Source organism: Phoca vitulina, unplaced genomic scaffold (genome assembly GCF_004348235.1).
Source record: "Phoca vitulina isolate PV1807 unplaced genomic scaffold, GSC_HSeal_1.0 scaffold53, whole genome shotgun sequence".
Lineage (NCBI taxonomy): Eukaryota > Metazoa > Chordata > Mammalia > Carnivora > Phocidae > Phoca > Phoca vitulina.
Genome location: NW_022589756.1, coordinates 6469801 through 6483375, shown reverse-complemented (window position 1 = coordinate 6483375; position 13575 = coordinate 6469801).

Below are 13575 nucleotides of genomic sequence, written 5' to 3'. Positions count from 1 at the left end.
GCTGAGGCTTTTTCCCAATCTGCCCCACCCCCACCCACCCTTGAAGGGAAAGGTTACCAAAGGGAGGCATTACCCAGACTGGGGTAGTGCTGAGGCTAGGAGTCTAGGCAGGAAGTCCCCAGAAAAGGCAGGGAAGGCTCACTTCCATCCCATCTTATCCCAGACCTGCCCCCACTCTGCACAGCCTAAAGGCAGTCCCACTGAAGGCCTTCCCTGTCTTCTTGGTACAACAGCTTTCCCTATTAACTCAGTTACTAACACTGCTTTCTTGAAATAACAAGCAATTGTCACAAAAGTAAACTTCCTTTTTTTCCAGCTTTATTTAAGGTATAATTGACAAGTAAAAATTGTGTATATTTAAGGAGTGCAATGTGATGTTTTGATGTACTTATGAGTTGTGAAATGATCCCCACAATCAAACTAATTACCTCACATGGTTACCGTGTGTGCACATGCACACGTGTGTGGTGAGAACACTAAAAATCTATTCTCTTAGTAAATTTCAGGTACACAGCATAGTATTATTAACTATAGTCATCATGCTGTACATTGGATCTCCAGAACTTAAGCATCCTGTGTAAGTGAAAGTTTGTACCCTTTGGCCAACATGTTTCCATTTCTCTCACCTCCCAGCCCCTAGTAATGGCCATTCTACTCTCTGCCTCTATGAGTTCTACTTTTTTAAGATTCCACATGTAAGTGAGATAATGCAGTATTTGTCATTCTGTGTCTGGCTTATTTCATTTAGCATAATGTCCTCCAGGCTCACACATGGCAGGATTTCCTTCTACAAAAGTAAACTTTATATTGTGGGTGAACTTAAGAAAGGTGGTGGAAACCAGGTTGGGGAATAAGGGACATTGAGTTCTGCTAACTAGTGATCACATTGCATTCCCTGGTAAAATCCCATGCAAGAGATGGCAAGCCTCTGATGAATGACATTTGTTGAGCTTGGGAACCCTGCTATTCCAAAATAGTAGCTAGTGGACATTTTAAAGGTTCTCAATAGAAAGCTTCTACATGAGCCTAAGACAACTGTAAAAGTCTCAGGCTAGATGTGCGGCCATCTTGGGAAAAACATCTGCTGAATCCAGAATTGCCAATTACTGTTTCAAATTGCAGGGTGATTTATGGGTCTAAAACTAAGGTAGTAATCCTTTGGACTCCCAAGTCCTGTCACTGGCCTGGGTTTATGACCTACAAGTGGCAATGGGGGGCAAGGACCCAGTCATTAGAGGTCCCACAGGCCATATTCAAGCCCTTGAATGGGCTTTTGTAGATCACCAAATGGGCAACTAGGCAGAGCTATGGAATCCCCACTTCCGCACAGGGACCACTAAGTTTTATCAGTAGCTGAACTGCCTGGGAGCTATTCCTTCTTGACTAGGGTCCACCCAAAAGTTCTTTGATGCTTCAGAACACACAATTACGTGGATCTGAAATGTTTTCCACTGGTAACTAGAATATTTTTGGCTCAGCTTAGGAATCCATCAAAGTTGTAGTGCAACTTTGAGCACATGGGCTGAGCACATGTATCTCCTCTGTTACTAGGCAGGCTGTGGTGTGTGCCAGGAGAGGGCAGGTTAACCTGAACTGGACTTCTGTTTATGAAGTAGACAAAACCCTCATAGGCAAAAGGATTGGAACTGATATATATTGAGGAGGAGAAGGGGTCATGTATGTCTCCTACCCACCCACCCCCATTCCTGACACTTCCAACCTACATCAGAAACAAAGGAGAGAGCAACAGAAATTTTTTTTTTAATATTTTATTTATTTAATTGACAGAGAAAGAGACAGCGAGAGAGGGAACCCAAGCAGGGGGAGTGGGAGAGGGAGAAGCAGGCTTCCCGTGGAGCAGGGAGCCCGATGCGTGGCTCCATCCCAGGATCCTGGGAAAATGACCTGAGCTGAAGGCAGATGCTCAACTGACTGAGCCACCCAGGTGCCCCGAGAGAGCAACAAAAATTAAACCCTAAGGAGTAGAACAAAACATAAGCAAGAGAAAACAGACAACCCAAATAGAATAAGCATGAAGAAAATCATACATAGGCACATCATAGTCACACTGCTGTAACCAAAAATAAACTGCTATAAACCAAGAAAATCTTGAGAGCAGCCGGAGGAAAATGAGATATTACATACAAAAGAATAGTCATAGGAATTCTGCTGACTTCTCATAAGAAAACACGGAGACTAAAAGACAGGGCAATAATATCTTTAAACCACTGGATAGAGATTTTTTTATTGTTCAGCCAAAGTTTAGTAACAATTTGCCTATAAAATCATCTCAACCTGAGACATATATGGAGGCGGTTGGCCGTGTGGGGAGTTGGGACAACCGGGGAGAAACTTCTAAGTACTGATTAGATTTCTTTAATGGTTTTTGGAATATTAAGTTTTTCTATTTTCATCTGAATTCAACTTTCATGGTTCAAATATTCTACTTTTTCCATTTTATCTAAGTTTTTCAAATGTATATAGTCAGTATTCTCTTCAGATGTTTTAAATTACTAACAGTTCTATAGTTATGGCTCCCTTTTCATTCCTAATATTAATTATTTGTTGGTGGTTTTTTCTCTTTCTTTCTGGGTTAATATTCTCAGAAACTTACCTATTTCATTAATGTTTTTCAACGGATCAGCTTTGGGGTTAGTTTTATATTTTTTATCATTTTGTTAATTTCTGTTCTTATTTTTATTACTTTTCTATTATTACTTTATTAATTTCTGTCCTTATTATTTCTTTCCTCTCACCATGATTAGAATTAATATGCCATTTCATTTTTATCTCCTTGAGGATTCTTCCTTGTTCTCTGTGTTTCATGATTTTTCAAGAAATGTATTAAGTGTAAGAATTTATGTCTAAGTACAACTTTAATTACATCCCATTATTTTGCTATGTGATATTTTAAATATTTTCATTATGACTTTTTTCATTAAAGCATGAATTAGTTTTGGAGGGAAGCAAAGTAATTAACAATATTATTGATATTGTCATTGATAATAAATATATATTTTGGTCCTCCAGCCACAGTTTCTTGCTTACAGCTCCCCAAACCCTTGGAATTTCCTAAGTGATAAGAACAATGGGACCATCTTTTGTTCCATTTGGTCTCGTTTTCCTTAAGTGACTTCCTTAAGTGACTTCAGAGCCATAAAGGTGAAATGGGTGTCTTACTATTCACAAGCTCCTTTCAACCACTACTGAGTTTATGTTAATGATGTGACTTTTGAAAATCCCCGGAAGATGGGTGGAGCTGGCTGCCAGGGGAACCAACCATGAATAGAGGGTTGGAAATTTCAGTCCTGCCCCCTGATTTCCGGGCAGGGGAGGGGGCAGGAGGTTGAATCAATCACCAATGGCCAAAGACTTAATCAATGGTGCCTAAGTGATAAAGCCTCCACAAAAAAAAAAAAAAAATGGAGGGGGTTCAAAGACTTTCCAGGGTGGTGAACTGGAATGCTTCCTGATGCCAAAAACATCAGATACAGAGTGAATTCCTTGGGCACAAATATCCAATCACAGTAAGTGTGAAGCAAAATCACAAAAGGACTCTTTGAAAGTAAAATGTGTCCCTGGCGACATATATGATTACATGGCCCGTTGTGTTAGGAAACTTGAAAGGAAAAACCTGCCTCTGGCTTGATATAATTTTCTAGGGTGTTTAGGCCAGGTATCTTCCTGAGTGTTTTGTGTTACACATCCAAGCCAACCCGAATTCCTAAAGTTGACTGTGCAGAAATCCTATTTCTTTTCCGTGTATTGGACAGGCCCAGACAGGATTATCATAAGTTCCTCCAAACAACCACCATCATCATAAAAAAGTAATTATGGTAAAAAAAATTAATTATGGTAAAGCCTGTGAAAAGACAGCTTGTTACTTTTAAATATTAGTATCATCATATACGTGAGTACTTTAGAGTATAAAACAAACTACTCTCACACATATTTTGGTTCTCCCTGATAACCTGCGACATAGATGTTTTCTGAGAGATTTAAAATAATTTCCAAGGTTGTATAACTATGAAGTAACAGAAGCAGATGAGACACTAGATAGTCTAATTTCACATCCCACAGCATGTCCAGTAAGTATTTGGTAGTCTCAAGATCTATACAACTAATAAAATGTTAATTGCTTAAGCTTTCCACAGGCACGTCAAACCTAAATTTTGCTTCAGTTTGCTAGAATGTACCAGTGAAGTCAACAGGACCTGGAGATTGATTTAGGGAAAGGTATTAATTATTATTATTATTTATAACTAGGCTCCATGACCAACCTGGGACTCGAACTCACAACCCTGAGATTAAGGGTCACATGCTCTACCAACTGAGCCAGTCAGGCACCCCTAGGGAAAGGTTTTATTACAAATTCAAGTCATTCCAATTTTCTATTTTTTATTGAGTCAATTCTGGCAATTTCAAGAAATTTGTGCATTTCATCTAAGTGATCAAATTTATTGTCAAAAAATTTTATTGTCATAATAAATGTACTGTTCATAATACACCCTTTGTTTTTTTATTATACTTTCTTTCTTTTTCTTTCTTTCTTTTTTAAGATTTTATTTATTTATTTGACAGAGAGAAACACAGCGAGAGAGGGAACACAAGCAGGGAGAGTGGGAGAGGGAGAAGCAGGCTTCCCGTGGAGCAGGGAGCCTGATGTGGGGCTTGATCCCAGGACCCAGGGACCATGACCTGAGCCAAAGGCAGGCACTTAACAACTGAGCCACCCAGGTGCCCCATAATACACCCTTTGTATCTTTTCCAAGACTGTAAGAGCCCTAGTATTCCCTCCCCACCCCTCCCGCTTTCATTCCTGTTATTAGTATTTTGCATCTACTCTTTTTCCCTTGATCACTCTAACTAGAGGTTTGTCAGTGTTACTGACCATCTTAACAACACAACTTTTGGTTTTATTGATTTCTCTATTTGTTCATTTTCTATTTCACAAATTTCTGCTTTTACCTTAATTATTTTCTATCTCCTTACTTTGTGCTTAATTTCTTTTTCTAGCTTCTTAAGGTGGAATATAAGCATTGAAGCTATAAGTTTCCCTTTATAAACTGTTTTACCTGCATTTCACAAATTTTTATATATGTTTTTATTAGTAGTCATTTCAAAATATTTCCTACTTTCTCTTGTGATTTCTTCTTTGATTCATGAATTATTTAATAATATGCTGTCCAGTTTCCAATATTTGGGGTTTTTCAATCATCTTTCCATTACTGATTTCTCATCTAATTCTCTTGTGGTAATGGAATACGCTCTGTGTGATTTCAAAGGTGTTAAGACCCATCTTATGATCTAACATATGGTCTATTGTGGTGAGTGTTCAATGTGCCCATGGAAATAACGTAGACTCTAGTATTGAAGATTATATGTTTTGTTAACCTTCAAAATAAAACTGCCAGTTATTTTACCAACAAAAATGGGTTTATGGGTTTATTCAGAATTACAATCCAGAACAAGCAAGCTACTGCTAAACCACAGGCAAGTCCCAGAGAACAAAGGAGAGAAATACTTTTTCTTAGAGAAAAAGGGGAGTTGGGTGGGACTGTTATAAAATAAAAGTCTATTGGAGTAAACTGGGAGTTCAAAGTATCATCACTTTTCATTGGCTGAGCTGTGACTGTCTCTCATTGGCTGGGCTCTTACCAGGGTAGGAAGAAATCTTTCTTCCTCCTGCTAGAATAATAGTACAATTGACTTGCAAGATCTGTCTCTTCCTCTTGAATTTACAATTGACAAGTGCTGGACATCACAGCTCCCCCTGTTAGCTTCCTGATGCCATTCTAAATGAGTTTTCTTTTTATTACTTTTCACGGTTTTATTTATTGTTTCTTTTTAAGATTTTATTTATTTGACAGAGAGAGAGATAGCGAGAGCAGGAACACTAGCAGGGGGAGTGGGAGAGGGAGAAGCAGGCTTCCTGCCGAGCAAGGAGCCTGATATGGGGCTCGATCCCAGGACCCTGGGATCATGAACTGAGCCAAAGGCAGACGCATAACGACTGAGCCACCCAGGTGCCCCCTTTTCACGGTTTTAATTAAGTCAAGTTGGTTGAAAAAGTTGACAATTTTTCTATTTTCTTACTCATCTGTATACATGTTTTATGAATTACTGAGAGAGGAGTATTACAATATCCAATTATAATTGTAGATTTTTCTATTTCTCTCATTTAGTTCTTCCAGTTTTTGCTTCTTTTTTTATCTCTTTTGCATATGGATATCCAATTGTTCCAGCACCATTTGTTGAAAAGACTATCATTTCTCTACTAAATTGCCTTTAAATTATTGTCAAAAATCAGTGAGCTATATATGGAGGTGCCTATTTCTGTACTTTATTGTATCCTATTGATCTGTCTGTCTTTTTTTGACACCAATACCCACTGTCTGTTTACTGTAGCAAAATAATGTCTTGAGATCAAATAGTATAAGTTCTCCAATCTTGTTCTTCTTTTTCAATGTTGTTTTAGCTATTCAAGATCTTTTGCATTTCCATGTGAATTTTAGAACCAGCTTTTCAATCTCTAGGCAAAAAGCCTTCTGGAATTTTGTTTGGATTGCCTTTAATCTATAGATCAATTTGGGGATAGTTGACATCATGACAATAGTAACCTTCTGATCTATGAATTTGGTATATTTCTTCATCTACTAGGTCATATTTACTTTTTATAGCAATGTTTTGTAGTTTTGAGTATTGATGTCTTATGCATATTTTGTCAAATATAATCCTAAGTATTTCATTTTTAATGCTATTGTAAGTCATATTGTCTTTTGTTTGTTGCTAGTATATAGAAATACAATTAATTTTTATATATCAATCTGTGTCCTGCAACCTTGCTAAACTCACTTATCAGCTGTAGTAGTTTTTTAAAAAAAGATTTTATTTATATATTTGAGAGAAAGAGAGCACGAGCAGAAGGGGAGAGGGACAGAGGAAGAGGGAGAAGCAGACTCCCCGATGAATAAGGAGCCCAACATGGGACTCCATCCCAGGACTCGGAGACCATGACCCGAGCTGAAGGCAGATATTTAACCTACTGAGCTACCCAGGCACCCCATAGTCATTTTCTTTCTTTTTTTTTTTTTTTAATTTTATTATGTTATGTTAGTCACCATACAATACATCATTGGTTTTTGATGTGGTGATCCACGATCCATTGTTTTCGTATAACACCCAGTGCTCCACGCAGTTCGTGCCCTCCTTAATACCCATCACCGGGCTATTGTGGGTTGCCTCTTTGTTTTGTTGACTGTTTCCTTTGCTGTGCAGAAGCTTTTTATCTTGATGAAGTCCCAAAAGTTCATTTTTGCTTTTGTTTCACTAGCTTTTGGAGATGTATCTTGAAAGAAGTTGCTGTGGCCGATGTCAAAGAGGTTACTGCCTATGTTCTCCTCTAGGATTTTGATGGATTCCTATCTCACATTGAGGTCTTTCATCCACTTTGAGTTTATCTTTGTGAATGGTGTTAGAGAATGGTCGAGTTTCATTCTTCTGCATGTGGCTGTCCAATTTTCCCAGTACCATTTATTGAAGAGACTGTCTTTTTTCCATTGCATGTTTTTTCCTGCTTTGTCAAAGATTATTTGACCATAGAGTTGAGGGTCCATATCTGGATTCTCTATTCTGTTCCATTGGTCTGTATGTCTGTTTTTATGCCAGTACCATGCTGTCTTGGTGATCACTGCTTTGTAATATAGCTTGAAATCGGGCAACGTGATGCCCCCAGCTTTGTTTTTCTTTTTCAACATTTCCTTGGCGATTCGGGGTCTTTTCTGATTCCATACAAATTTTAGGATTGTTTGTTCCAGCACTTTGAAAAATGTCATTGGAATTTTGATCGGGATGGCATTGAAGGTATAGATTGCTCTGGGTAGCACAGACATTTTACCAATGTTTATTCTTCCGATCCATGAGCATGGAATCTTTTTCCATCTTTTTGTGTCTTCTTCAATTTCTTTCATGAGTGTTTTGTAGTTCCTAGAGTATAGATCCTTTACCTCTTTGGTTAGGTTTATTCCGAGGTATCTTATGGTTTTTGGTGCGATTGTAAATGGAATCGTTTCTCTAATTTCTCTTTCTACAGTTGCGTTGTTAGTGTATAAGGAAGCAACTGATTTCTGTGCATTGATTTTGTATCCTGCCACATTACTGAATTGCTGGATGAGTTCTAGTAATTTGGGGGTGGAGTCTTTTGGGTTTTCCACATAAAGTATCATGTCGTCTGCGAAAAGAGAGAGTTTGACTTCTTCTTTGCCAATTTGAATACCTTTTATTTCTTTTTGTTGTCTGATTGCTGTTGCTAGGACTTCTAGTACTATGTTGAACAATAGTGGCGAGAGCGGGCATCCTTGACGTGTTCCTGATCTTAAGGGAAAGGCTCTCAGCTTTTCCCCATTGAGGATGATATTCACTGTGGATTTTTCATAGATGGATTTTATGAACTTGAGGAATGTTCCCTCTATCCCTATACTCTGGAGAGTTTTAATCAGGAAAGGATGTTGTATTTTGTCAAATGCTTTTTCTGCATCAATTGAGAGGACCATATGGTTCTTCTCCCTCCTCTTATTAATGTGTTCTATCACATTGATTGATTTGCGAATGTTGAACCACCCTTGCGTTCCGGGGATAAATCCCACTTGGTCGTGGTGGATGATCCTTTTAAAGTATTGTTGGATCCTACTAGCTAGGATTTTGTTGAGGATTTTGGAATCCATATTCATCAGGGATATCGGTCTGAAATTCTCCTTTTTGATGGGGTCTTTGCCTGGTTTGGGGATTAAGGTAGTGCTGGCCTCATAGAATGAGTTTGTAAGTTTTCCTTCTGTTTCTATTTTTTGAAACAGCTTCAGTAGAATAGGTATTATTTCTTCTTTGAATGTTTGGTAGAATTCCCCAGGGAATCCATCAGGCCCTGGACTCTTGTTTTTTGGGAGGTTTTTGATCACTGCTTCAATCTCGTTACTGGTTATTGGCCTATTCAGGTTGTCAATTTCTTCCTGTTTCAGTCTTGGCAGCTTCTAGGTTTCCAGGAAGGCCTCCATTTCATCCAGATTGCTCCGTTTATTGGCATATAGTTGTTGATAATAATTTCTAATAATTGTTTCTATTTCCTTGGTGTTAGTCGTGATCTCTCCCCTTTCATTCATAATTTTATTAATTTGGGTCCTTTCTCTTTTCTTTTGGATAAGTCTGGCCAGTGGTTTATCGATCTTATTAATTCTTTCAAGAACCAACTTCTAGTTTTGTTGATCTGATCTACTGTGTTTCTGGTTTCTAATTCATTGATTTCTGCTCTAATTTTAATTATTTCTTTTCTAATGCGTGGCATTGTTTGTTGCTTTTTCTCTAGTTCTTTAAGGTATAGAGTTAGTTGTTGAATTCGGGATTTTTCTATTTTTTTGAGTGAGGCTTGGATGGCTATGTATTTTCCCCTTAGGACCACCTTTGCAGTATCCCATAGGTTTTGGACTGATGTATTTTCGTTCTCATTGATTTCCATGAATTGTTTAAGTTCTTCTTTGATTTCCTGGTTGACCCAAACATTCTTGAGCAGAGTGTTCTTTAGCTTCCAAGTGATTGAATTTCTGCCAAATTTTTTCTTGTGATTGAGTTCCAGTTTTAGAGCATTGTGGTCTGAGAATATGCAGGGAATAATCTCAGTCTTTTGGTATCGGTTGAGACCTGATTTGTGACCCAGTATATGGTCTATTCTGGAGAAAGTTCCATGTGCGCTCGAGAAGAATGAGTATTCTGTTGTTTTAGGGTGGAATGTTCTGTAAATATCTATGAGGTCCATCTGGTCCAATGTATCATTCAAAGCTCTTGTTTCCTTGTTGATTTTCTGCTGAGATGATCTGTCCATTGCTGAGAGTGGAGTATTGAGGTCTCCTACAATTAATGTATTGTTATCAATATGACTCTTTATTTTGGTTAACAGTTGGCTTATGTAGATGGCTGCTCCCATGTTGGGGGCATAGATATTTACAATTGTTAGATCTTCTTGTTGGATAGACCCTTTAAGAATGATATAGTGTCCTTCTGTGTCTCTTATTACAGACTTTAGTTTAAAATCTAATTTGTCTGATATAAGAATTGCTACCCCAGCTTTCTTTTGAGGTCCTCTGGCATGAAAGATGGATCTCCATCCCTTCACTTTCAGTCTGGATGTATCTTTAGGTTCAAAATGAGTCTCTTGTAGGCAGCATATGGATGGGTCCTGTCTTTTTATCCAATCTGCAACCCTGTGCCGTTTTATGGGAGCATCTAGGCCATTCACGTTGAGAGTGATTATTGAAAGATATGAATTAATTGTCATCATGTTGCCTGTGAAGACGTTGTTTTTATAGACTGACGCTGTAAATTTCTGTTGTATATCACTCTTGGGGTCTTTCTCCTTTTATAGAACCCCCCTTAATATTTCTTGCAGGGCCGGCTTAGTGGTCACATATTCTTTCAGTTTCTGCCGGTCTTGGAAGCTCTGCATCTCTCCATCCATTCTAAATGAAAGCCTTGCCAGATAAAGTATTCTTGGCTGCATGTTCTTCTCATTTAGTACCCTGAATATGTCTTGCCAGGCCTTTCTGGCTTGCCAGGTCTCTGTGGATAGGTCTGACGTTATTCTGATGTTCCTCCCTCTGTATGTAAGGAATCTCTTCCCCCTAACTGCCCTTAAGATGGTTTCCTTGGTTCTAAGATTTGCAAGTTTTACTATTACATGCCAGGGTTTTGGCCTGTTTTCCTTGATCTTAGGAGGGGTCCTCTCTCCCTCCAGGACTCGAATGTCTGTTTCATTCCCCAGATTAGGGAAGTTCTCAGCTGCGATTTGCTCAAATACATCTTCTAGTCCTCTCTCTCTCTCCACTCCCTCCGGGATTCCAATTATTCTGACATTGGAACGCTTCATGGTGTCATTTATTTCTCTGATTCTATTTTCATGGATTCTGAGTTGTTTTTCCCTGGCCTCCTCTTTTCCCTTTTTATCTATTATATTGTCTTCCAGGTCGCTTATTCGTTCTTCTGCCTCAGTTACCCTAGCTGTTAGATTATCTAGATTGGATTGGATCTCATTGACAGCATTTTTAAGTTCTGCCAATTCAGCTTTCATTTCTGCCCTTAGAGATTCTATGTTGCCATTAATTGATTTCTCCATTCTAGCCATTGTCTTCACAATTGCTAGCCTGAATTCCAGCTCCGACATCTTGGTTATATCTGCATCCATTTGTAAATCTGCAGCATAAGTCATAATCTCTGAGTCTTTTCTATTTTGGGGGCTCCTCCTCCTAGTCATTCTGTTGATGGGTGTTTGAGGGAATGTATAGAGTCCAAATTATTGACCAGAACCCAAGCAAGATGCACCTGTTTTCTTGGGACCTTAGGGTTGCTGGCCTCTTGTTTTCCCAGCCTGTCTTCTGCGGGAGGGGCCTGCCGCACTGTTACTCAGGCAACCCTGTTTGGGCAGAGTTGCCCTGCCCCCTGTGGTGGGGAATGGGCTCAGCAGGAATCAGTTTTTGGGGCTTTTGTTCTCTGGTGGCTTTCCGTGTCTCTTCCGCGAGTCAGAGCAGAAGAGACCGTTTCCAACCCTCTGCCTCAGAGCAGAGAGACCACAGTCTGTTCTTCAGTGAGGTCTCCAGGCCACACTGTCTTCGTTTCTCTCCGTGCTGCTGTAAACTGCAGCGGCCTGGGTTGTGCACCCCTCTGCAGCGCTCCCAGTCCTGCCTCCAGGTTGGAGCATGTCTCTGCCCTTTGTGTTTCTAAAACCACCAGCCGCTCCCAGTTCACACATGCGACCCCGCCTCTCCGGGTTTCTGCCCCAGGGGCTGCATTTCACAGGCGCGACCCCACCGATCCGGGTTTCCAGCCCGGGGCTGCCCTAAAGTCCTTTCCCTGCCACTACCGGCCTGCGAGTCTGTGCCCGTCCACAGCGTGAGAGGCTGTCACTGACCGGCGGTGTAGGATCCCCATGGCCAGGCACCCTCCCGCTGCCATTTATCCTCAAATATCTGCCCGCAGAATCAGGGCTCCCTGCTTCATACCTCAAAACCAACCACTGCGATATTCTGTTTATAGAGATCCAGATCTTCTTACATCTCAGTCTGGTTTCGTGGGTGCTCAGAGTGGTCTGGTAGATATCCAGCTCAATTCCGGGGACCAGTTGAAATAGGGTCCCCTACTCCTCTGCCATCTTCCCCCCCTCCTATAGTCATTTTCTTAAAGATTTCATGGGACTTTTTACACAAAAGATCATGTCATCTTAAAGACTGTTTGACTTCTTTATTCCAATCTGGATATCATTTATTTCTTTTTCTTGCCTTATGGCACTGGCTAGAACCTACAGTACCATATTGAATAAAAGTGGTGAGAACACATTCTTGTCTTGTTTCTGATCTTAAGGGGAAAGCATTCAATTTTTTACCATTAAGTTTGATGGTAGCTAGGTTTTTCATAAATACTTGTAGTAGGTAGAATTTCTAAAATGGTTCCCCAAAGATGTTCCTCCTAATCCTTTGAAAAACTGATTATACAACTGCCAGACCATGTATAAAAGTAGAAATCTGACCCAAAACTTCTGCAGCAACTAGCCCAAAACAGTCAGCACTTGGTCAATAACTGTCAGCTTCCCTAATTACTTCCCACTTCCAACTTAAAAACAATAAGAGAAAGCCAAATATGCTCCCCTAAGAAACCACATAGGATGTCCTGTTTCTATTTAGCCCACTTCCAGGTTTCCTATACCAAAAGTCTCCAATCAGAGTGTACCTTAGCCTTCTCTTTTTCCACTATAAAGCCTTCCACTTCCCCAGCCTGACTTTGGGTGTCTGCTAAATGCAAATGATGGTGTCTGACTCCCCTGCAAGGGCTAAATAAGTAGCTTTTGTTTGTTCTTATTTGGGTAGTCTTCATTTACTCCCATGCCCTGGAACCTGTGAATATAATGAGATCTCAGTCCTGCAATTATGTTATGCTATATGGCACAACTGACCTTAAGAGAGAGATTATCTGTGGGCCTTATCTAATCACATAAACCCTTAAAATTAGAGATGTTTATGGACCAAAGACCTTAACAGACACTTCACCAAAGAAGATATAGAGATGACAAGCATATAAAAAGATGTTCCACATAATGTCATCAGGGAAATGAAAATTAAAGTGACAAGATACCATTACACACCCATTAGAAATGCCAAATCCAGAGCATTAACAATACCAAATGCTCAAGAGGATGTGAAGCAACAGGAACTCTCATCTATTGGTGAGGGGAATGCAAAATCGGTACAGTCACTTTGGAAGACAGTTTAGCAGTTTCTTACAAAGCTAAACATAATCTTAATGTAAAACAATTTATGTCCACACAAAAACATGTCCACAGATGTTTATAGCAGCTTTCTTCATAATTGCACAAACTTGGAAACTACCGAGATATCTTTCCATAGGTGAATGGGTAAATAAATTGTGGTACATCCAGACAATGGAATATTATTCAGTGCCAAAAAAGAAATAAGCTCTCCTGAGACACCTGGGTGGCTTAGTCGGTTAGGAGTCTGCCTTCACCTCAGGTCATGATTCCAG